Source organism: Dasypus novemcinctus, chromosome X (genome assembly GCF_030445035.2).
Source record: "Dasypus novemcinctus isolate mDasNov1 chromosome X, mDasNov1.1.hap2, whole genome shotgun sequence".
NCBI lineage: Eukaryota > Metazoa > Chordata > Mammalia > Cingulata > Dasypodidae > Dasypus > Dasypus novemcinctus.
The window spans coordinates 185,513,002-185,535,380 of record NC_080704.1 but is presented as its reverse complement, the minus strand read 5'-3'; the positions used below and the strand labels follow the sequence as shown (position 1 = coordinate 185,535,380).

General features: G+C 44.2%; 1 protein-coding gene and 1 pseudogene across 4 annotated transcripts in view; one reads left to right on the top strand and one right to left on the bottom strand.

Annotated features, from left to right (window-relative positions):
- The window catches only part of CD99L2 (CD99 molecule like 2), a 134,010-nt gene that overhangs the window by 76,482 nt on the left and 35,149 nt on the right, over positions 1-22,379 (bottom strand). The window lies entirely within an intron of this gene.
- LOC139438147 (C-Jun-amino-terminal kinase-interacting protein 1-like) lies at positions 2,349-3,155 on the top strand (annotated as a pseudogene).

The window sequence follows — 22,379 nt, the reverse complement described above, 5'->3', positions numbered from 1 at the left end:
TGTATTCCTCTCAGTGGTACTGGAAATCTGTGTCTCTTTTTGTTGAATCATCTTGTTGCATCAGCTCTCTGTGTGTGCGGCACCACTTCTGGGCAGGCTGCACTTTTTTTTGCATGGGGCAGTTCTCCTTACAGGGCGCACACCTTGTGCATGGGGCTCCCCTATGTGGGGGATACCTGAGAGACATGGCACTCCTTGCACACATCAGCACTGCACGTGGGCCAGCTACCACATGGGTCAAGGAGGCCTGGGTTTGAACCCTGGACCATGTGGTAGGCAGACACTATCAGTTGAGCCAAATCTGCTTCCCCCAGTTGTTTTTCAAAAGCAGTGCCAAGTTGACTCAATGGGGAAAAGAACAGTGTCTTCAACAAATGGTGCTGGGAAAGCTGGATTCCCACATGCAAGAATGAAATTGGACCTTTACCTCATCACACCATGTACAAAAATTAACTCAAAATGGATCAATAACCTACATATATGATCTAAAACCATAAAACTACTAGAAGATAACATGGAAAATCTACATGACTTTGGATTTGCTAATGGATTCTTAGATATGGCACTGAAAGCATAAACAGCAAAAGAAGAAAGTTGATAAATTGAACTTCACCAAAATTTATAAATTTTGTACATCCAAGGACATTATCAATAAAGTAAAAAGACAATCTACAGAATGGGAGAAAATATTTTCAAATCATGTATCTGATAAGGGTTTAATATCCAGAATAAATAAAGAACTCCTACAATGCAACAACAAAAAGACAACCCAGGGAAGCAGATGTGGCTCAAACAGCTGGGCACTTGTTTACCACATGGGAGGTCCCAGGTTCAGTTCCTGATGCCTCCTAAAGAAGACAGCAAGACAGCAAGCTGAGGTGATGGGCTGGTGCGCCGAGCTGACACAACAAGATGATGCAACAAGATGATGTAGCAAGATGATGCAATGAAGAGACACAGTGAAGAAACACAATGAGAGACACAACAAGCAGGGAACGGAGGTGGCTCAAGTGATTGAGTGCCTCCCTCCCACATGAGACATCCTGGGTCTGGTTTCCAGTGCCTCCTAAAAAGAAGATGAACGGAGAGCAGACAGTGAGTGCAAACAATGGGGGGGGGGGGGTGAGAAATAAATAAAGTAAATCATAAAAAAAAGAAAACCCAATCAAAATAATGTGCAAAGTACCTGAATAGACGTTTCTCCAAAGGATATACAAATGGCCAAAAAGCACATGAGAAGAAGCTCAACATCGTTAGTTATTAAAGAAGTGCAAATCAAAATGACAATGAGATACCACTTCACACCCACTAGGATGTCCATAATATTTTTAAAAAGGAAAATAATAAGTGCTGATGAGGATGTGAAGGAATTGGAATACTTGGGCATTGCTGGTGAGAATATAAAATGGTGCAGCCACTGTGGAATATATTTGGTGGTTCCTCGAAAAGTTAAACATAGACTTACCACATGATCTGGCAATCCCACTTCTAGGTATACATGCAAAATAACTGAAAACAGGGACTAAGATACTTGTACGCTGATGCTCACAGCAGCATTATCATGTTAGCCAAAAGGTGGAAGCAATGCAAGTTTCCATATAGCTGATGCGTGGATAGACAAATTGTGGTATATACATACAATGGGATATTATTCAGCTATTAAAAGTAGGGGTGGGAATGGGGAGTTATTGCTCAATGGGTACAGAGTCTCTGTTTGGGGTGATGGAAAAGTTTTGGTGATGGATGGTGGGAATGGTAGCACAACATTGGAAAGATAATTAATGCCACTCAAACGCACACTTAAAAATGGCTAAAATGGCAAACTTTGTTATGTATATTTTATCACAATAACTTTTTTTTAAATGGTCCTGAGATATACACTCTCTATCTCAGGGATTCTCAACCCTGCTTGAATATTGGAAAAACGTGAAGAACCTTAAAAAATACTGCTACTAACAGACAACTGACCCAATTTCTGCAAGAAGGCAATGACATGAAAAGGGAGGAGGGGTGGATGGGGGTCTCTAGATGAAAGGAAAATTAAGAAACATAGCAATCTAATATACTGTGTGGATGTTGGTCATATCCTCATTCTAACAAATTGCAAAAAAGCAACATTCTTGAGACACTCAAGGAAATTTGATTATGAACTAGGAATTACATATTACTAAGGATTTGCTCATTTTGTTAGGTTTGATAATGGCATGGTTATGTATGAAAATGTTCATATTTGTTTAAAGATGCATATGGGGGCAGCAGACTTGCCCCAGTGGTTAGGGCGTCCGTCTACCACATGGGAGGTCTGCGGTCCAAACCCCGGGCCTCCTTGACCCGTGTGCAGCTGGCCCATGTGCAGTGCTGATGCGCGCAAGGAGTGCCGTGTGCGACGCAGGGTGCCTCGACATGAAGACGAGCTCGAGCTGGAGGTGGACGACCCTCTGCTGGTGGAGCTGCAGGCCGAGGACTATTGGTACGAGGCCTACAACATGCTCACGGGCGCCCGGGGCATCTTCCCCGCTTACTACGCCATCGAGGTCACCAAGGAGCCTGAGCACATGGCAGCCCTAGCCAAAAACAGCGACTGGGTGGACCAGTTCCAGGTGAAGTTCCTGGGCTCGGTCCAGGTGCCCTATCACAAAGGCAATGATGTCCTCTGTGCCGCTATGCAAAAGATTGCCACCACCCGCCGGCTCACCGTGCACTTTAACCCGCCCTCCAACTGCGTCCTAGAGATCAGCATGTGGGGGGGTGAAGATAGGCGTCAAGGCCGAAGACTGCCAAGAGGCCCAGGTGATGCCCCTGGCCATGAGCCCCCGGCTCTCCAACCAGGGGAATAAATGTAGCCACTTTTTCCAGTTAAAAAACATCTCTTTCTGTGGATACCATCCAAAGAACAACAAGTACTTTGGGTTCATCACCAAGCACCCCGCTGACCACCGGTTCGCCTGCCACGTCTTTGTGTCTGAAGAATCCACCAAAGCCCTGGGGGAGTCTGTGGGGAGAGCATTTCAGCAGTTCTACAAGCAGTTTGTGGAGTACACCTGCCCCACAGAAGACATCTACCTGGAGTAGCTGCCTGCCGTGCACACCCCAGGCCGTCACACCTATGCCAGCACGGCTGGCTGCTGATGGGAGGTGGCACGGCTGGAGGAGGGGCACCGGCCGCCCCTACCAGAGGATAGGGAAATGGGGGGGCAGCTAGCCAGGGGAGGGGAGGGTGGGGGTTCTGGGGAGAGGCACATGCGGTTTATTGTAACATATGGGATTAGATTCATCTATGGAGGACAGAGCGGGCTGCCCAGGGACTGGGAGGGGTGTGGCTGGGCCCGGCCTCTGGCCAGGGAGGATGCCTGGCACAGGAGGGGAGGGTTCTGGCCTCACTTCCCCTGCCTGGCTCATGGCTCCCGCCTGTCCACAGCCATGCCACTGGCAAGTGCCCACCCTGCCCCCACCCCGTTCCAACCCCCCACCCCCCACCGAGGGGCCCTGAGGCTGAGGCCGGCCACCTTCCGAGGACTTTCCATTAAGGAAATGGCAACTGGTGGAGGTGAGGACCCTGCTCTCAGCTCTGTCACTTGTGTGGCCTCAGGATGTCTCCCGCATCTGACCTCGAGGGTATGCTGGCCCCTGGCAGGCTTAGGACCTCGGCGGGTAGGGGGACACGCTGCAGCGGGACCCCTGCCCTGGCAGGGAAAGAGGCTCCTTGACTGGCCCAGGCCAGCGGGGCCCCGAGGCTGCTTCAGCTGTAGCCCTGTCTTGGTCCTGTCACCCCGGCCACGACTATTAAAGTGCCATTCCCTGTCAAAAAGGAGAGCAACCCAGTGCGAAAAAAAGTGCAGCCTGCCCAGGAATGGCACCGCACACACGGAGAGCTGACACAACAAGATGATGCAACAAAAAGAAACACAGATTCCTGTGCCGCTGACAACAACAGAAGCAGACAAAGAAGATGCAGCAAATAGACAACCGGGGTGGGGGTGGGGGGGGAAGATAAATAAATAAATATTTTAAAAAAAGACGTATATGGAAGCACATAGGGGTAAAACGACATAATATCCGGGATGTGTTTTAAAATACTTAAACATACAGAAAAACAGGAATGAAATCAAAGGAAAAAAGTAATGGGAATCATGTCTGCAACTGATTCTGAGATGCTTCAGGAAAAATATTGGAGATAAACACATATCCACACAATGCAGAGCAAATATGATACAATAGAAAATCTAGGTTAATCAGAATATGGCAACTCTTTATACTACACATTGAGACAACTGGTGAAACTTGATGGGATCTAAGGATTACATCATAGTTATTCATCAAGGTTAATTTCCTGATTCTGATGACTGCATTGTAGATTAAATAGGAGGAAGTCCTTGTTTGTAGAAAATGTACTCTAATGTATTCAAGGGTGATGGGCTATCGGGAGGCAAGTTACTCTTAAGTGGTTCAGGGAAGAAGCTAAGTTCCTTATAGTAACTTCCAAGTCTTCTCTAAGTTTGTAATTTCCCCAACATTTGCAAAATTAAAATCATTTAAATATGCATATTTTCAACCCAGTAATTTCACTTCTAGATACCTCTTACAGAAAAACACTTGTGCCTGTGCCTAAGGAGGTATGTTCAAGGACGTCCACTGCAGCACTACCTACATTAGCAAAGGGAAGTGGAAACAGACTGACTAGTCATCAAAGAGGAATGGTCAAATGAACGATGGTTCTTCCAGACAATGAAATATTATGTAGCTGTTTTTAAAAATGTGGTAAGCCCATATCCGACATGGGAAAGATTTCCAGGATACAATATTAAATAAATGAAAAGCAAGGTGCAAAAAAGTGTTTTCCATTTGTGTATGTGTATGTGTGTATGTCTCCACAGCCATAAAAAATTTCTGGAAATTCACACAAGGAAACTGGTAAGAATGGTTATGTTTAGGGAATGCAAATAGGGGTCAGGAAGAAGGGAAAAGAGAACATTTTACTATTAATTTAGACCTCTGCCACTCTTTGGTTTTTAATCATTGCATGTATTTATCTTATAATTAGCAAGAATAATCATAAATTCTGTATCAATCACTCCAAAATCACAAGCCAATCATCCCCCTTGGGGGTCTTCCTTCAAAATTCTATCCCTACATTCTCATCCAAGAATTGCAAGAGTAGGTTCTTCCAAATAACTTCTTGTACCAGTAATAAGACATTTTTATTTCCCTACTGTTTGCTGATATTTCCCTGTTACATGTCACGAAGTAAAGAGTTAAGAACAGAAAGCAATTTTGCATTCTTTTCGATCCCTAGTTGTCCTCGGATTCAACAGACTCAAACACCTATGGACAAAACCATTTGTTCTCAATCTAGATCCTGAGCTATTAAGACTTTTTCAGAGTTTCTTAAATTTGATAACTATACTTAAGGTGGTTACATAAGTGAATATCCTTGTTCTTAGGAAATGTACTTGGAAGTATTATGTTTGAGCTCCATGATGTAGATATAGTCTATTCTCAAATGTTTAGAAAATAGGAAGATGGATAGATGAGAGAGAGAAAGAGAGAGAATTATATAACAAATGTGACAAGATCTGGGTAGAGAAAATTTTGGAGTTCTCAGTATGGGTTTTGTATTATTTTTGCAACTGTCCCGTAAGTCTGAAATTATTTCAAAATAAAAAGTTAAAAAAAAATTAAACAAAAAACAAACTCGGGGATCTCAGACTCTAAAAACTGGTAAATTGCCACGACCCAGAACATATAACAGTGGCCCAAGCCCCTTAATCACTTGTGGGGGGGGCGAGGGTTGGCCAGGCAATAAGACCAAAATCAGTCCCAATAGATTAAGCCAACTGATGGGGGGGTACAGCTTGATTTAAGGTGAAATGAGCCGTGTAATAAGGATGCTCCACCATAATACAGATAGAGACCTTATCTCTCATCTGATAGGGCTGCCGCAGGCACGCCAGGCACATCCCTCCCCTCGGGGGGGGGGGGGGGGGGCGTGATTAATAAGAGAAAAACCTGCAGGCTAGGAAAACGTCATACCTCCTGACGCAAATAGCTCCCCGCAGGCCATGCAAACATTCTGAGAAATCCATGCGACAAACTCATTGCCACAGATGGTCAATTTTCAAATGTCTCTTTAGTGAAAAGAGTTTCTCTCCCTTCACACAAACAAGTAGGTATCCCTTTCTCACCTCATGCTAGAGAGGGGGAGGGCAAGCCCAAAATGTTACATTCTCCTAGTCCCTGATTTCCCAGAATTTTTGTACTGCTTTAACTCTTGTTGCCGCAATCTAGAGCCACATACATTTGTCTTGATGCTTTACATCTCAAAGCATGGCGAGTAATTAATATCCTCTGGGTTAGCTAAGCACTGCAACATTGCAAGGGAAGAGGAAAATGGCTTTTCTCCTATTCTGATTGCTAAATGGATTTAGCTATTGCCACCTGAGCTCCAACTCGTTTCATGAATAAATTTAAAGCACTCACAGAGAGGAGAATAATGGCACAGGAAGGCAGGGATCGGCAGTGGTCACTGATTTCAAGTCCTCACAGGGCACTCCGTGCCCCAGTTACCACCAGATAAATGTAAAGTTGGGGACTAAGGCAATGGCTTGGATGCAGGAGCCATAGCTTAGAAGTATGTTTCTCTTCACATCTTTCAAGGAAGCACCTAAGTGTGCCAAGCGGCAATTTGCTTGATTTTAAAGGGGAATGAGAGATTGTTTACAACTTGTATGAGTCACTTTGCTAATGAGTTGGTGATTGGAAGGACAGTTTCTTTCTTCCTTTCCACACAGAAAAGAAAAGGGGTATGGATGGATGTTCACAGAGGAAATCCCAAATGTGCTTCAAATGCCTACAAGGATAACCTTTTCTGCAGAAGTCAGGGCAGAGTGCCAGAGGATTCCATATGAAGGGGAAAATGCTGGTTATTGTTGCACAACAGAGTGACTCTACAAAAACCACCACCAACAAAAAGCAAACAACCCACTGAATTAGAGACTTTAGAAAGGGTGAATTATATGGTACGTGGATTATATCTCAATTAAAAAACGGAGTAGCTGTCTTCAGGTACTGTCCCCAGCAGTCGGCCCTGCAGTAGGGCACTCGGGCCTCAGAGATCAGCTCCACTTTTTGCAGTAGGAGCCGGAGGGCCAGAGCTCTTCATCTTTAGGTGGCAGAGATAGAAATGGTCACTTGTCCTAGGAATGGTCTGTTTCCCACAAGGAAAACAAAGGCATCATGTCTGTTTGCTCCTCCTTCCACAGAATAAGGTGGATGACATGATGGAAACAAGTAATAGCTCACTGCAGTGGGTCAGAAGGCCTGGGGTCTCGCGATAGCCCTATGATGAGAGGCACACTGCTCTCAGGGCCACAGTTTCTGTGAAGCAGTATAAGATACCAAGGTGGCTTGCCAAAGATGACACTGCTGGCATTGTGTCGGAAAGCTGGGACCCAAGGCTTCCTGACCCTGGACACACAGGAATGAATCCCAGATCTGCCACTCACCAGCAGAGCTACCTTGGGCAAGGGACTGGACAGCTCTGTGCCTGAGTTTCCTCATCTGTGAAGATTAAACTGACCATGGTATGTAAAGTGTTAAGCACAGTGTTTGACACATAGGAAGTTCTCAAATATTGGTTGTTACTGTTTTGTTTTAAGGAAAGTATGAGGTTAGTACAAGCACATAGTTTATAGGCAAGTCTTATTAAAATGAGTTTAATAAACACAGAGAGAACAAAGTCACATTCCCATTAGAACTCACCAGTGTCTGATGAACCTTTAGTTTCTACTGATGTGACCCAAGAATGTCAGTGATTTTGACAAGGCCACACCAAAGTACCTTTAAGCCACAACTTTTAAACTAGGAACACTGTACGTGGCATTTCCTTTTCCAGCAGCCAACATAAATACAAACACAAATGGATTTCTGCATAATTTCTTCAGTGAGGTAAAAATCTGTCTCTGGTTGATGTTACAATAAGGAAATTTCTAAATCAGAACCAGGCAGAGCTAGTCCAACCCACTCATTTTACAGATAAGGAGAGTCCATTAAAAGGTTGACTCTGTTTCAGGCTTTGTTTTGAGTTGGTTAATCAGAAACAGTAGAATCTCATTAGGAGACAGCCCATTATGCAGTGCACATGTCTGGATAAAACCAGGGATGCATCAGGAGTCCCCAGAGAGCCCGCCCAGACAGAGCCTGGTCTAACTCGGTCAGCTTCTAAGGCCAAGCAGGCACATCAGAAGACTCAGCATCAGCTACCAGCTGCCCTGTCCATGTCCAGGAGCAGGCTCAGGGGTGGAATCCCAGTCTACACTTGACTGGTGCCATCAGGATTTCAGCCTTTACTACCTGGCCAGGCCAATGCAAAGCAAGAAAGGTGCAGCCGACCCAAGGCGGCTGCTCCTATACATCCCTCCCAAGCTCTAACCTTGCAGGTCCTCCTGCCCAGGGAGATTTCCACAGCAACTCCAAGGAAACATGGAAAACTGGCCCTTGTCTTTCCTTGCCCAGCCTGCCTTCCTCCTCTTATGTAGCTGAGCCCCACTGAATGCAGTGCCATCTACCCAGGCACCTGAGCCAGGAACATGGCCATTACTCTTGACTCCTTCTCCCTCATTTGTGACCCATCCAAGACCAAGATTTGTCTATTTTACCACCAAATACCAAAATATTTCTCATATTCATCACACAACCTCTACTTCTGTGGCCATTTCCTTAATTTCTTATCTCAGTTGCTGCAACAGTCTTCCAACTACCCTCCTTGCCTCAGTCTTTCTTCTATTCCATTCCCAGAAAAATGTGATACATCAAAGATCCAGTTGGGTCTCCTTTATTACATAAAAACTACCAGTATCTCCCCATTTGCCTCAAGAATAAGTCCACATCCCTTGCATTCCATTCAACACCCAACCATTTGCCCACTCTTCTATCTCCTTGTCTACTGCTCTCTTTATTCAAACCCCCTTCTCTTCCTGTGGAGGTCGTTAGCAGTCTTAGAGGCACTTCCTTCATGGACCCCATCTGGTGTCTTTCTCCCTCCCCAGGTAAAACTCAACAAATTGGTCAGCCTTCATTTTCCATCCTAACTATATCACCCTAACTGTTTCAGACATATCTGGGTGTGTATCAGACATATCTGGGTGTGTCACCCCCATAGTTGACTGTACATGCTTTGGAGACAGGAACTGGGCTTTGATCCTTTCTGTATACCCCCACATACCACAAGACCTTGTCCTATAATAGTGCTTGCTTCGCTGCCTCAAATTACTCTGCCAGCAGTTGCAGAGACAAGAAATAGGGAATCAACACTTAACAATTTATTCTTTTTTTTAAGATTTATTTATTTCTCCCTCTCCCCTTGTTGTTTTGTGCTCACTGTCTGCTCTCTTTGTCCATTTTCTGTGTCTTCTTCTGTGTCTGCTTGTCTTTTCTTTAGGTGACTCTGGGAACTGATCCTGGGACCTTCCAGAGTGGGAGAGAGGCACTCAATTTCCTGCACCACCTCAGCTCCCTGGTCTGCTATGCCTCTTATTATCTCTCCTCTATGTCTCTTTTTGTGGTGTCATCTTGCTGTGCTAGCTTTCCACAGGGCCAGCACTCCTGTGAAGGCCAACATTTTGCACAGGCCAGCACTCTGTGTTGTACAGTTCTCCACCTGGACCAGCTCGCCGCATGGGCCAGCTTGCCTTCACCAGGAAGGTAAGGAAGCCACCATATTGATCCTGCCATGTGAGACAGAGGTCTGCAGGAAAAGAGAGAAGCCCTGAGGACTGAGAGAGGTCCCAGAGTATGGAACCAGTAGAGCACAGAGGCATGGAAAGAGTCCCCTGAGAGGCTGGGCCTACAGAGTGGGTCAAGGCTGAAAAGATGAGCCATATGCTTGATAGCTCAAAGGTGAACTCAGGAAGAAAGTGGAGCAGCCAAGATTGAGAGAGGAGGCTCAGTTAGAGACAAGCCCTATGCCTGGTTGCTCACAGCTGAGCTCCAGGAGATGGTAGGTTCTGGAAGGGAGGGTAGAGATCTCAGCAGAGATCAGCAGCCATCTGCATCATGTGGCAGGACCCTGGGATCACCAGTAGCTGACTTTGGTGAGAAAGCTTCTCTGAATGACACAGCAACCCACCTCATTGTCCAAGCCAGAAACCTGTGCATCTCCCTGGACATTCCCTTCTCCCCATGCTCCACAGCTATACCATAACCAAGAACTGTCAATTCCACCTCCAAAAAACATGCTGGCATGCCATTCAAGTCTCTCCATCTCTACTGCTGCCACTCTAGCTCTGGGAGCTACCAACATGAAGTCACAGCTGTTTAGCTGAACTTTCCCCTTTTTACAATTTTGTACTTGTGCCTCTGTATATAAGCAGGGTGGGGGTCAAGTACATAGGTGTTTCCAGAATATAAATAACACAAACAATCTCCTGGAAATGGCAAGCCTCCTAAAAATCTAGATTCTTGAAATTTCCTGTTCAGTTTGGAGAAGAGTGAGGAATCATAAGAGTTTCCTGTGTGTCCTGGAGTAGAATCCAACTTGCCTGCTTTCAAAGCCTCCTTCTGCCCCAAACGTGTCTCTTAAAATGTGAACCAAGCCAGGCTTGGCCAGTCTGGAGACAGCCTTTGACCAGTGAAGAGCTGAGGGTCCACAAGATGAAGCTGCACTACAGTTGGTCAGACCCATCCAATTCCACCCCAGCCCATCTGTTTCTCAGGTGCTTTGGGGATTCAGTGGCTTAAGACAACATACATTTAGTATCTTACAGTTCTGGAAGCTAGATGTCCAAAATGGGTCTTTCTGTGCAACAATTAAGGTTTTGCAGGGCTGTGTTCCTTGCCTTATCCAGTTCCTAGAGGCCACCTACATTCCTTGGCTCATGGCACCTTCTTCCATATTCAGAGCCAGCAGTGTAGCATCTTCACAACCAGACACTCCAGGAAAATCCCATCTCAAGATCCTTCACTTACTTACCTTTGAAAGTTTTACTTGTGTACCCAACTTGATGTTGAATAAATGAGTGGGTGGGAGGAAAAGTGCATGCAAAGAAGCAGAAGGAGGTGAAGTTAAAGAAGCAAGTAGGAATCTGATGATAGAATAAAGGAATGAAGGAATAAATGGAGGAAACCTCCCCTGACTCCTAAGCCCCTTTTCCCCACATTCAAGTGTAGTGGCTGCTGGAGCAGCTGGGGTCACTACAAGGGAGCAGAACACTCTGGGGGTGGAGAAGAAGAGCTGGTAACAGAACAGTGTGGTGTGCGTCCAAGGCGAGGGAGAGCCAGACTGCCATTCGGTTCCCAGTTTCAAGAAGTGCCTGGTGTGGGGTCCACAATTCCTGCTTTGCTCAACACCTGCAATGTATTTACTAGTGTTTATGTGTGTGTGTTTATTGAGATACAGTTCACACCCATAAAAGTCACCCTTTTAAAGTGTATAGTTCAGTGATTTTAGTGATTTAGTATCTTCGTAGAGTTGTGCAACTACCACAGCAATCTAATTCCAGTTAGTCCCAATTACTTGCCTTTCCTGGCAGCCCCTGGCAACCACTAATCTACTTTATGTCTGTATAGAGCTACCTAGTCTGAATATTTTTATATATATGGAATCATAAAATATGTGGCTTTTTATTCTTGTCTACTTTCACTCAGCATCATGTCCTCAAGCTTCATCTGTGTTGTCGCATGTGTCAGAAATTCATTCCATTTTACAGCTGTATAATGTTCCCAAGAGTCCATATCCTAATCCCTAGAACCTGTGAATATGTTATGAATACATGGCAAAAGGGACTTTCAGGTGTGATTAAATTAAGGGTTGTGAGATGAGGAGATTATCCTGAATTCTCCAGCTGGATTATCCAATGTAATCACAGAGGGAGGCAGGTGGGTCAGTTAGGGAAGGAGATGTGACAGCAGAAGCAGAGGTGGGAGCGACGCAAGGATAGGGCAACGAAATGATTCTCCCCTAATAGCCTCCAGAAGGGACACAGCTCTGCCAACACCTTGATTTGAAACTTCTGATTTCCAGGACTTTAGGAGAATAAATGTGAGTTGCTTCAAGCCATTAAGTTTGTGGCAATTTGTTAGGGCAGCCTCAGGGAACTGATTCTCTCCTTCCTTTCTTCTATGCACCAGTTCCTTCATCTGTCAATAAACCTTTGCTGAGCATGTCCCCAAGACAGGTATCACCCTAGGCCCAGGGAAGAACAAGCAGCAAAGCACAGCCTCTGCTCCAAAGAAGTTGCTGGAGCAGCTGGTATCTATTTGAAAAAGTCCAAGTGCCCATCTTTGTTTTTTACAGGTTTGCAGTGTTTGTTTGGGTATCTTTCCAGATCCTGTTCTGATAACCCAGTAATTGCATACTTTCAACAAGCTATTACTCTTTTTAAAAAAAGATTGCTACTTACAATTATTTATATTCTAATTGGGTAATGTGACTGACAAAGACCTTAATTGTGATCCATAATTCACATCTAGTACATTATCAGGCCTTTGCTACAACTTGGCATTTGTGAACATGACACCATTTGCACAGCTCCTCCAATTATTGTATTTTAGGGCACTTGTGCAAGGTGAGGTGCCAAAGATTGAGGTCCAACCATCAGAGCCTCTTAGACCTAAGGAAAACAAATCCTCTTTTTGGTCACTCTGACCCTAAGCAGAGAGGGGCTCTCAGTGCGTATCAACTCTAATTATACACAAGGAGCTTAATTTGCTAATCTTGTGAGTTGTCACAGTACTCATGAAAAAAGAGGGTGATCACACTCCTGTTTTCAGACAAGATCAAAGCACAAAGCAAATAAAGCCAGTAGGTCAAGAATTGAGAATTTAGTGAGCTACCTCTGAATCTTGAAGTGTCCAGCTCAGAGAAGAATGGCCACATGAACTTCCCAACTTATATACTTCTATTTTCTGTAGTGAAATCTGTCTATAGCACTAACTAAGTGTTCTAGAATAATCTCAACTAGAAAGTAGAGTAGGGTAAATCTGGTAAGGCTTCCTGGAATCTGTGAGCTTGAGAGAAATTTCTAAACACAGGAAGGACACAACTTGGGAAGGAGAAAGGCAACAATGGCATCTTCACTGGACTAGAACACCAAATCCCTCCCTGGCCTGGAAATAACAAGGCATCCACACATGCATGCAGGAAGCACTCTGAGATACCACTTGATACCTATCACAATGGCAAAAATGAAGAAGGTAGATAAAGTCCAGATTAGGAAAGGATGTGGGAACATAGAACCATGTGGGTAGGCCAGCTGGTGGGAGGATGAACTAGCACAACCCCTGTAGAAAACAAGCTGGCAGCACTTGGGTGAATGTGGTATGCATATGCCCCATGACCTGCAACCCCATTCCTGTGTGCAGGGCTGGTGGGCACATGGAGGAAGATGCCTTCTGTAGTGCCGATGGTGGAGGAGGCAAACTGGACCCAACCTGGGTATCTGTGACTGGCCAAGCAGAGAGCTACAACATGGCAGGCACTTACAAAGAAATCTTCATACACCAGGCAGTTAGAACCAACAAACCAGATGTAGCAATGTGGGAGAAACATTTAAAACATGGTATTGAATGAAACCTGTGAAAAACAGAAGGGGTAAAATACCATTTATGTAAATCACACACACACTCTACATATTTCACAAGGGCCTGTCTGTAGTCAGATGTTGGGGAAGGGAAAAGTGAATGGATATGGGGAATGAAGGGGAATAAAACTAATATAAAACAAAATGAGACCAGGACCTTGTGGTAGGTTGGATTCTATACCCCAGAAAACCCCATTTTTCATCTTAATACCTTCCTGTGGGTATGAACACAGTGTAAATAGGACCTCTTGAAAATGTTACTTTTAGTTAAATTTAGTTTAGCGTTCCTCTCATCTGAAGGAGATTAGGCCCTAATCCTATTACTGGAAACTTTATGAAGAGAAAGCTACATGGAGGAACAGAAGCCAGAAGTCAACAGAACCCAGAAGAGAAAGGAAAGGACATCACCATGTGACAGAAAAGCCAAGGAACCCAAGGATTGCTGGTCAGCCAGAATGAAAGGTGGAAGCAAGCCTTCTAGTTTCTGAAACTGTAAGCCAATAAATTCCTGCTATTAAACCAGCCCATCATATGCCATTTGTCTTAGCACCTGGGAAACTAAGATGGGCCTTGCACAGGCCCAGTGGTGACAGTGGACTGGCTCCTGAAGAGTGGGATAAACTCCACTGTCTGCACCAGACAGCTGAAAAAGAAAGTAACAAACAAACAAGAACTTGGCCTATCATGGTATCTGGGGCACAGGAGGTCCTCATGAAATAGTAACTCTCCCCTTCCCAAGAGCAGTAACTCTACCCTTACAGTGGTCACACATATTTCCCCAGGTCTACTTGGAAACAGAATCACCCTGTCACCTCAACTTTAAGCAGATGTAATAACCACAGGAAAAATAAAACAAAACCTATGCTGAAGTTTGGGTAATGGTGTTGTTTTTTAAAACCCAACTTAGGAAGTATATTAGTCAGCCAAAGGGGTGCTGATGCAAAGTACCAGAAATCTGTTGTGTTTCATAAAGGGTATTTATTTGAGGTAGAAGCTTACAGTCACAAGGCCATAAAGCATAAGTTACTTCCCTCACCAAAGCCTGTTGACACGTGTTGGAGCAAGATGGCTGCTGGTCTCTGTGAGGATTCGGCCTTCTTATTCTCTAAGGCTCCATGATCCCACTTCCTTCCTTTCAGCTGTAGGCTAGCATAAGGCTTCTCTTTCTCCCTGGGGTTCATTTCTTTCCAGGCTCAACTGCTCTGCTCTCTTCACAAGGTCAGCTGTAGACTATCAGGCTCATTTTCTCCCCAGGGCCTCTATTGTGTCTAATGGAGTCTTCTGTCTTTCCTCACATATGTGCTTCTCTGTGTATTTACTTCCTGGGGCTCCAGCATTAAAAAAAACTACAACTCTCTCCTCTGCCATGTTTTCTCTGTGAGTCCCTGCCCCCTTGGTTCTACTGACATGGCCCAATCAAAGCCCTAATCATAAGTTAATCAAGTAAAAGCAAAACCTCTGAAGTTAATACAATCTAATATGCCCAGAGGAGCATACCAGTTTACAATCATAATGCAATATCTATTTTTGGAATTCATAAATATATCAAACTGCTATAGGAAGCCTTCAACAATTCTGACTAGTGACAATCCAAAGACATGGGGAACTCGTCTTGGAATTCTTGACCAGTCAGCTCAGTAATTCTCAGATACAATGTTCAGGTAGGGGATGGGAGCCTGGACCAGAAAAAGGACATCAGGGGAAAACTAAGGAAATATGAATAAAGTATGGACTTCGGCTAATAAAAATTATTGATATCAGTTCATTAATTGTAACAAATGTACCATATTAATGGAAGATGTTAATAACAAGGGAAACTGTAAATCTACAACTGTTCTAAAACTGAAAGATAACTTTCGAAAATGTCCCAATAGGTTCCCATACTATTTCTTAGCTTGGGTTTGAGAATTGAGAAGACAGAAGCTTAGGGAAGTAGGAGGCTTCCTATGAAGACTCCATTCCTTTGAACAAAAGCTAATGCAGCATATGTGTGAAGGCCTCTCAGAAGCTAAAACCTCAGTTGCACATGTCAGTTCCATGAGCAAAGAACACTATGATACCAAAGCAGATTTCTGCAACCTTCTACAAATCTGCCATATTCTGTTCTTCTATAGGCTGTCTCCTGGTCAAGACAGATGAATGAGACTTTCCTGCATGATCAGAGTAGTGTTTCTGGGAATGAATTTGTCCGGACATGGCCCCAGATGGTCCTTTGGCTCTGGGGGAGGCTTTCACAAGTGAAGTGTGGTTCTCCAATCACAAGGAGGAAAGTCTTTAATGTTTAAATTAAGGGCTGTATCCAGTCCAACAACTTCCAAAGGAAACACCTTGAAATTTTCTTTCATTTGTCTCAAGCAAGGTCTAAGCTCTTGCAAAATGTTTAGACTCTGTAGATTCCTCTGCCCAGGATTCCTTGTCACTTTCTCAGACAAGCAGGCTCTGATCTGCTCCCAGGTCAGAGCCTGAAGCTCAGGAGATGGAGACCTGCTCTGCCCTCAGGAAGTTAAGTCTAAACAGCAGAAAGATACAAAGAGCAGTTAATAAAAGCACCAGTAAGTGTGCTACTGATTAGTGCCTACTCCATGGGCAAGCACTGTCTTCCCAGTGCATTGTTGGGGGGGCAGGGGTACAATTTGGCAGGATCTATAAAACATAAACTCTGCATGCCTGTCACCCTGCATCCCACTTCCCAGGATGCACCTCACACACGTGCACAAGGAGATCTGGACAAAGTTGGCTGCTGTAGCACAGCAACAGGGAAGATGTGGCAACAAGTCAAGTGCCACCCAGTGGGGGAGTGTCCCATAAAACAAAATTCATGGATAGTATGGAGAGGATGCAGCAGTTTATGGGAATGACAGAGAACTGCATGGAAAGATTCTCAAGACATACCACTTGTGGCAGTTTGAAATTATTTTATGAATCCTAAAAATGGAAAGATTATGTTTGGGGACTGAATCCATTCCTGTGGGTAGGAATGAAACCCTTTCAATTAGACTACATCAATTGTAGCACAATTGACTACAGGACTCAGTTTGAGTCTCCACCCTCTTGCTGGGTCTGATATAAACGGAGACACACAGAGAGAGACACCAGAAAGGAAAGCTCTGCCATAATGATCCTGCCCATGTGAGAGAAAGGACAACAGTTTTGCCCCACAGCTGAGCTGCAAGGAGAGGAGCCCCTTAGAGGCTCAAGGGGCAGAGGACCAGGAAGAATGTCTGAGAGCTTGCAGCTGAAATCTGGAAGTGAAGCAGTCGGCCTGAGGGAAGAGGCCCTGTAAGAGACGAGTCTTATGCCTGGTTGCCCTCAGATGAGGTCTGGGAGATGGTGCAGCCCAGAGGGGAAGGCAGAGACCACGGTAGAGATGGCCTGCCATCTTGCTTCAACACACAGCAACTGACTTTGGTAAGAAAGCATCTCTAATGGTGCCTTGAGTTGGATTTTTCATGGCCTTGGAACTGTAAGCATTTACTCCCAATAAATATCCTTCATAAAAGCCAAACTATTTTAGTACATTGCATTGGGGCAGCTCTTTGGCAAACTAAAACACCACTCAGTGAAACAATGATGCATACAGTATAAAGGCATTCAGGTAAATATTTACAAAGAGACATCTATTAACTGAGGAATGGATAAATGAAATGTGGTCTATCCGTACAATGGGATACTATTCAGCAATAAATAGATCTGATACATGTGACAACATAGATGATCCCTGAAAACATTATGCTAAGGGAAAGAACCCAGACACCAAAGATAACATATTACATGATTGCGTTTATATGAAATGTCAATAATAGGCAAATCCACACAGAGACAGAAAATAGACTGGTGGTTTCCTGAGGCTGGGGGAGGGGGGAATAAGGAGTGACTGCTAATGCGTGTGAGTTTCTCTTTGAGGTGATAAAAACATTCTGGAATTACATAGTGGTGACATCTGCACAACTTTGTGAAGGTACTAAAAACCACTGTATTGTGCATTTGAAATGGGTAAATTATATGATATGAGAATTCTATCTGAATAGAGCTGTTACCAAAAACAAAAACAGAAAACTGGGAAAATGTTGTATATACAATGGTATATCCATGGCATAAAGAATCTTTGAAAGTACCCCATGAATGGATGTAAAATATGCCTTCAAACACTTCAAAATGGTTAAAATGGCAAATTTTTATGTTCTGTGTATTTGACCACAATAAAACAGAATATGCCTTCATACAGATGCATATAGCTTGCTGCTTGTTCCTCAAAGAATGTGCAAGGCTATACATAGCTGCATTTAATGTTCAGGCTGTTCATAAGTATTTTAGTTCTCCTCTGGATGCATGATAGGATAACACTCTCTACCCCCCACCCCAACTTCTCTGTTTTGAAGTCTGGGTGGCACATGATTTGCTTTGGTCAAAGAAATGTGAGCAGTGTACACACATTGACTATATCCCCTTTCTCCTGCCATGGCGATCATGAAAACACAGCAGTGAAATGGAGCCTCTATCACCCTGAGTGACCCCCTCCCAACCTGGCTGGACATGCAACATGAGTGAGAAAATAAAATATTTTGTGTGAAGCACTGAGATGTTTGTATACACTGCATTACCTAACACATTCTGACTGATAAAACATTCACTGGTTTCTTTCTGAAATGATGCAAAGGTTCATTAAAAAGAACTTCCTTCCATTGACAAAGTCGTCCATGATGAAGCCTACCCAAATCTAATCACTCCATTAACTAAGCACCTTGCACATTCCTAGTTCTACAGATATTTTTCATTTTGTTTTTCTCTCACGTCTGTAAATCTAATGTCTTTTTCATACGTGTTTGCCATATCTTCTCTAGTAGGTGTCTTCTGAATCTTCCCAAGGCACCCTTCTGATCCAACAAAAAACACCCTTTAGAATGTCTCGAATGTCCACCAGTACACAAAGGGATGGCGTGCGCTCATGACGTCGCCAGTGAGACCTCTGCTCGGGCCCTCTCATGGCCTTCTTCAACAGTTATTTTATAACCTTTGCACTAGAGAAGGAAAATAAACAGCCTCTTTCTTTGAGAAACTATCTTTACAAATGACTATCCATAAAAGCAAGTGGATTTTAAATATAAAAATAAATAAAACCTTTCAAATGTGTTTTTACATTTGGCCTTTTGGGAGAAGTGGGAGGGAAAGAAGAGAAAGGAGAGCTGGCTGTGAAGGTTGTTCTCATTCCCAGTGCTGGTGAGGTGTTTGATTTCAGAAGTATTAATCAAAATCACTCTTGATTATAGCAAAAACAACCTTTGCTATAATTTTAATGCAATTAACTAGAATATATGGTAATTCTAAGCAATCTTGCTCTTGAGATTAAAGAACTGCCTGCCAGGAAACATATGAATAAAGCTTTAAGATCAAAATTTGCATAATTAGGTTTCTTCCCCACTCCACCCCCCCATCCCCACCCCCAGGATCTCTGGTTATGAGAAGTTCTGTTGAAAGGAGATGTTTTCAGCAAGCCTACAACCTGGGATGGTAGCTGGTGCTTCCCTCCTAGACTGGAATGTTCCTTCAGAACATCCCTGATGGACTGACAAACACAGGCGGACAAATTACAGAATGAAGAGAGCTTCTGTGCTATACTTTCAGAGGCAGGGGCAAAAGAGGAGAAATGCCTTCTAACTCATGACACTGCTTGCTGGCAGTTTGGTATCATGAACTTGTCCATCCTGCTCTGTAGCAGTATCATATTCTCTTCTTGGGATGATAACAACCTAAGCAATACATCCAATCCCACATCTACAGGTTTGGTTTCACTCCAAGTCCCGAAAATGCCTCTGAGGCATGTTTTTTTGTTTGTTTGTTTGTTTGTTTTTTTAGATTTAACTAGTGTTTATTTATTTTTCTTTTTTAATTGATTTTGTAAAAATATTACATTAAAAAAACAATATGAGGTCCCATTCAACCCCACCACCCCCACCCCACCACTCCCCGCCCAGCAACACTCACTCCCTTCATCATGACACATCCATTGCATTTGGTAAGTACATCTCTGGACATCTCTGCACCTCATGGTCAATGGTCCACATCATGGCCCATACTCTCCCACATTCCATCCAGTGGGCCCTGGGAGGATTTACAATGTCCAGTGATTGCCCCTGAAGCACCATCCAGGGCAACTCTAAGTCCCAAAGGCATGAGGCATGTTTTAATGCCTCATCACAACTGATGTCCTAGCCACCTACTCCTCCCCATTCCAGCAACTGCTGCCACCAGCAGGACTCCACCTCCGGGGCCACTGCTTTCATCCCAACCCCCACCCACCTCCATCTGACCAGCCCTAAAGCTCTGGGGAGAGCCTGCCTTGCTCTGGGAGAGAACAAAAGGCATCCAGCAATTACTTTCTTGAAGATGTAACCAGCAGGAACGCGGGCACACACACTCCCAAGGGGAGGCCGAAAGGCAAGGAGTGGTGATAGCACTCACACCCACCAGGCTCGCTGGGTCTGCACGTTCCCAGAGTCCAGTGAAATGAACCCCACCCTCTGCCTTCTGCCCCTCTCCTGGAAAGCTTTCCCATTCGATTCTGCAGACGAAAAGGTCCTCACCATTTCAACAACACATGAAGTATCAACAGTCCTGTTTCCTCTTAAGTAAGTTGTTCTTGGATAAGCAGTAAGATTTAGGCTGAAAGATTAATATTTTTTTATCAGAAGGGTTAAAGAGAAGAGGAAAGAGAAATCATCATTTTTGAGTTATCTGCTGCTTTGAAAACAGATGCAGAAAAGAGAAGAAGACAAGAGAACAGCTGGCCCTTTTTTTCAGAGAACTTTAAGCTGTGACTGCATCAGAGATGACCCAGGTAACTACACATGTGTCCTGACTTCCTGTTCAAGCTGGTGGAGCAAGCACTCTCATTTCCATGCCCGGTCCCTTTAAAGCTCTGGGAAATGTCAGCAAAGCAGCACACTAGTGAGTATAGTTGTAAAGGTGCTAAAAGCAGGAGAAACACTGCTCTGAGGTAAGTCGTGCTATTTCCCCTTTTTACTAGATGAGGAAACAGACACAGAGAAATTAGCTTGTCCAAGGTCACAGAGCCAAACTCTAACCACTCTACTACATGGCCTCCCATCTGAGACGGTCTGATAGTCTCCTCCATACGCTTACACTTGACTTTTTTTTTAGTATATGTGCTGCCGAAGCTAGCACAATACTTGCCTTCTAGATTTGTTAACTTGAAGCATTCTTTCTCCCTGCCATGAAAGTTGGGGAATTTGACTCATTTAAACGCCATTTTTGTTATATTTTTAGCTTAGTTTTTCGATTATTTACCTTTATAACTCTACATAAATATTTCTCCTCTCTTTTGATGCATCTTCTTCCCCCTGCTTTTTGCTTGCTGTCTGCTCTGTGTCCATTTGCTGTGCATTCTTTTGTCTGTATTTACTTTTTTAATTTATCCCTGCCCCCCCCCCCACGGCTTGCTTGTTGTCTACTCTCTGTGTCCATTCGCTGCACGCCCTTCTGTTTTTTTTTTGCTTGTCCCCCTTTTTTTTGTTGCATCACCTTGCTGAGTCGGCTCTCTGTAATGCTTGCAGGCGAGCCTGCCTTTCCAAGGAGGCCCCGGGACGTGAACCCAGGGCCTCCCATACGGTAGACAGAGGCCCAACTGAGTGAGCCACAGCTGCTTCCCTGATGCATCTTCTTTTAACCTTATATCTTGACTCCCTGCCATGGAGCCCAGATTTCTCCTTCCGCTCCCCACAACTGGCATCTCTCCCTTTATTTCTACATTGTCAAGGCAGATGACTGCTACATGAAGCTCAATAACTGTATTTAGGACTCTGCCTTTTATCTGTAGCTTGTTTTGAAAAGTTGAAAGCCAGTCAGCAGCATTTACATAGTTTTGATTATTTTAATCCACCTCAGGATTGGGCAATTTGATATGAGAAGAAGATGCAACCCTAGAAGTCGAAGGCATTATGAAGAAAATGTGGGATCCAAGAAACAGGGGAACAAACCCAGGAGTACAGTGATGAGAGAAGCCAAGATGGTTGCTGGGAGTTATTATGGACCAAAGGAGGAAGGGCTACCTGTGCTTTGATCAATGAGAAAATGAAAGGCAGTTGGGAATGCAAAGACAGGAAAACTGTAATGAAAGTCATGGTCCTAGTGCAAAGTAAACCAAAATGCGACATGATACCAAGCAAGTAGAAGAATGAAAAACCAGTGAATGCGGCCGTGGGGAGAGCTGCCCAAGCCTCAGCCCCTCTCCACCAGGTTGTGCCTGAAGGCACATGGGCTGGGCTTTGTGCCTTGCTATTTTTTTCACTTTTTCAAATCATCAAGGACACGGGCAAAATCAGTAATTTATCAGGACTGTGTCACTGACTGAACTTGATGCTGGGATTTCGTGTTTGCTTCATCAATTAAAAGCTCTTTAAAAATGAAAAAGGATAAAGACAAGCTTTGTCTCACACCTCAAAATAGAAAAGGGTTGTGTTTTGGGTTTTGTTTTGTTTTTCTTGCTACTAATTGATGGCTAGGCCTATAAAGGTTTTGTGTACTATAGGAGATGGCAAAACAGAACAGAAAGGCAGAGACAAAAAGAAGTGTCAAAAGGCCAAAGAAAGGGGGAAGCGGAGGTGGCTCAAGCAGTTGAGCCCCCGCCTACCACATGGGAGGTCCCCGGTTTGGTTCCTGATGCCTCCTAGAGAAGATGAGCAAGACAATAAGCTGATGTGATGGGCTGGCATGTCAAGCTCATGCAACAAGATGACACAAAGAGGAAAGACCATGAGAGAACAACAAAGCAGGGAACAGATGTGCCTG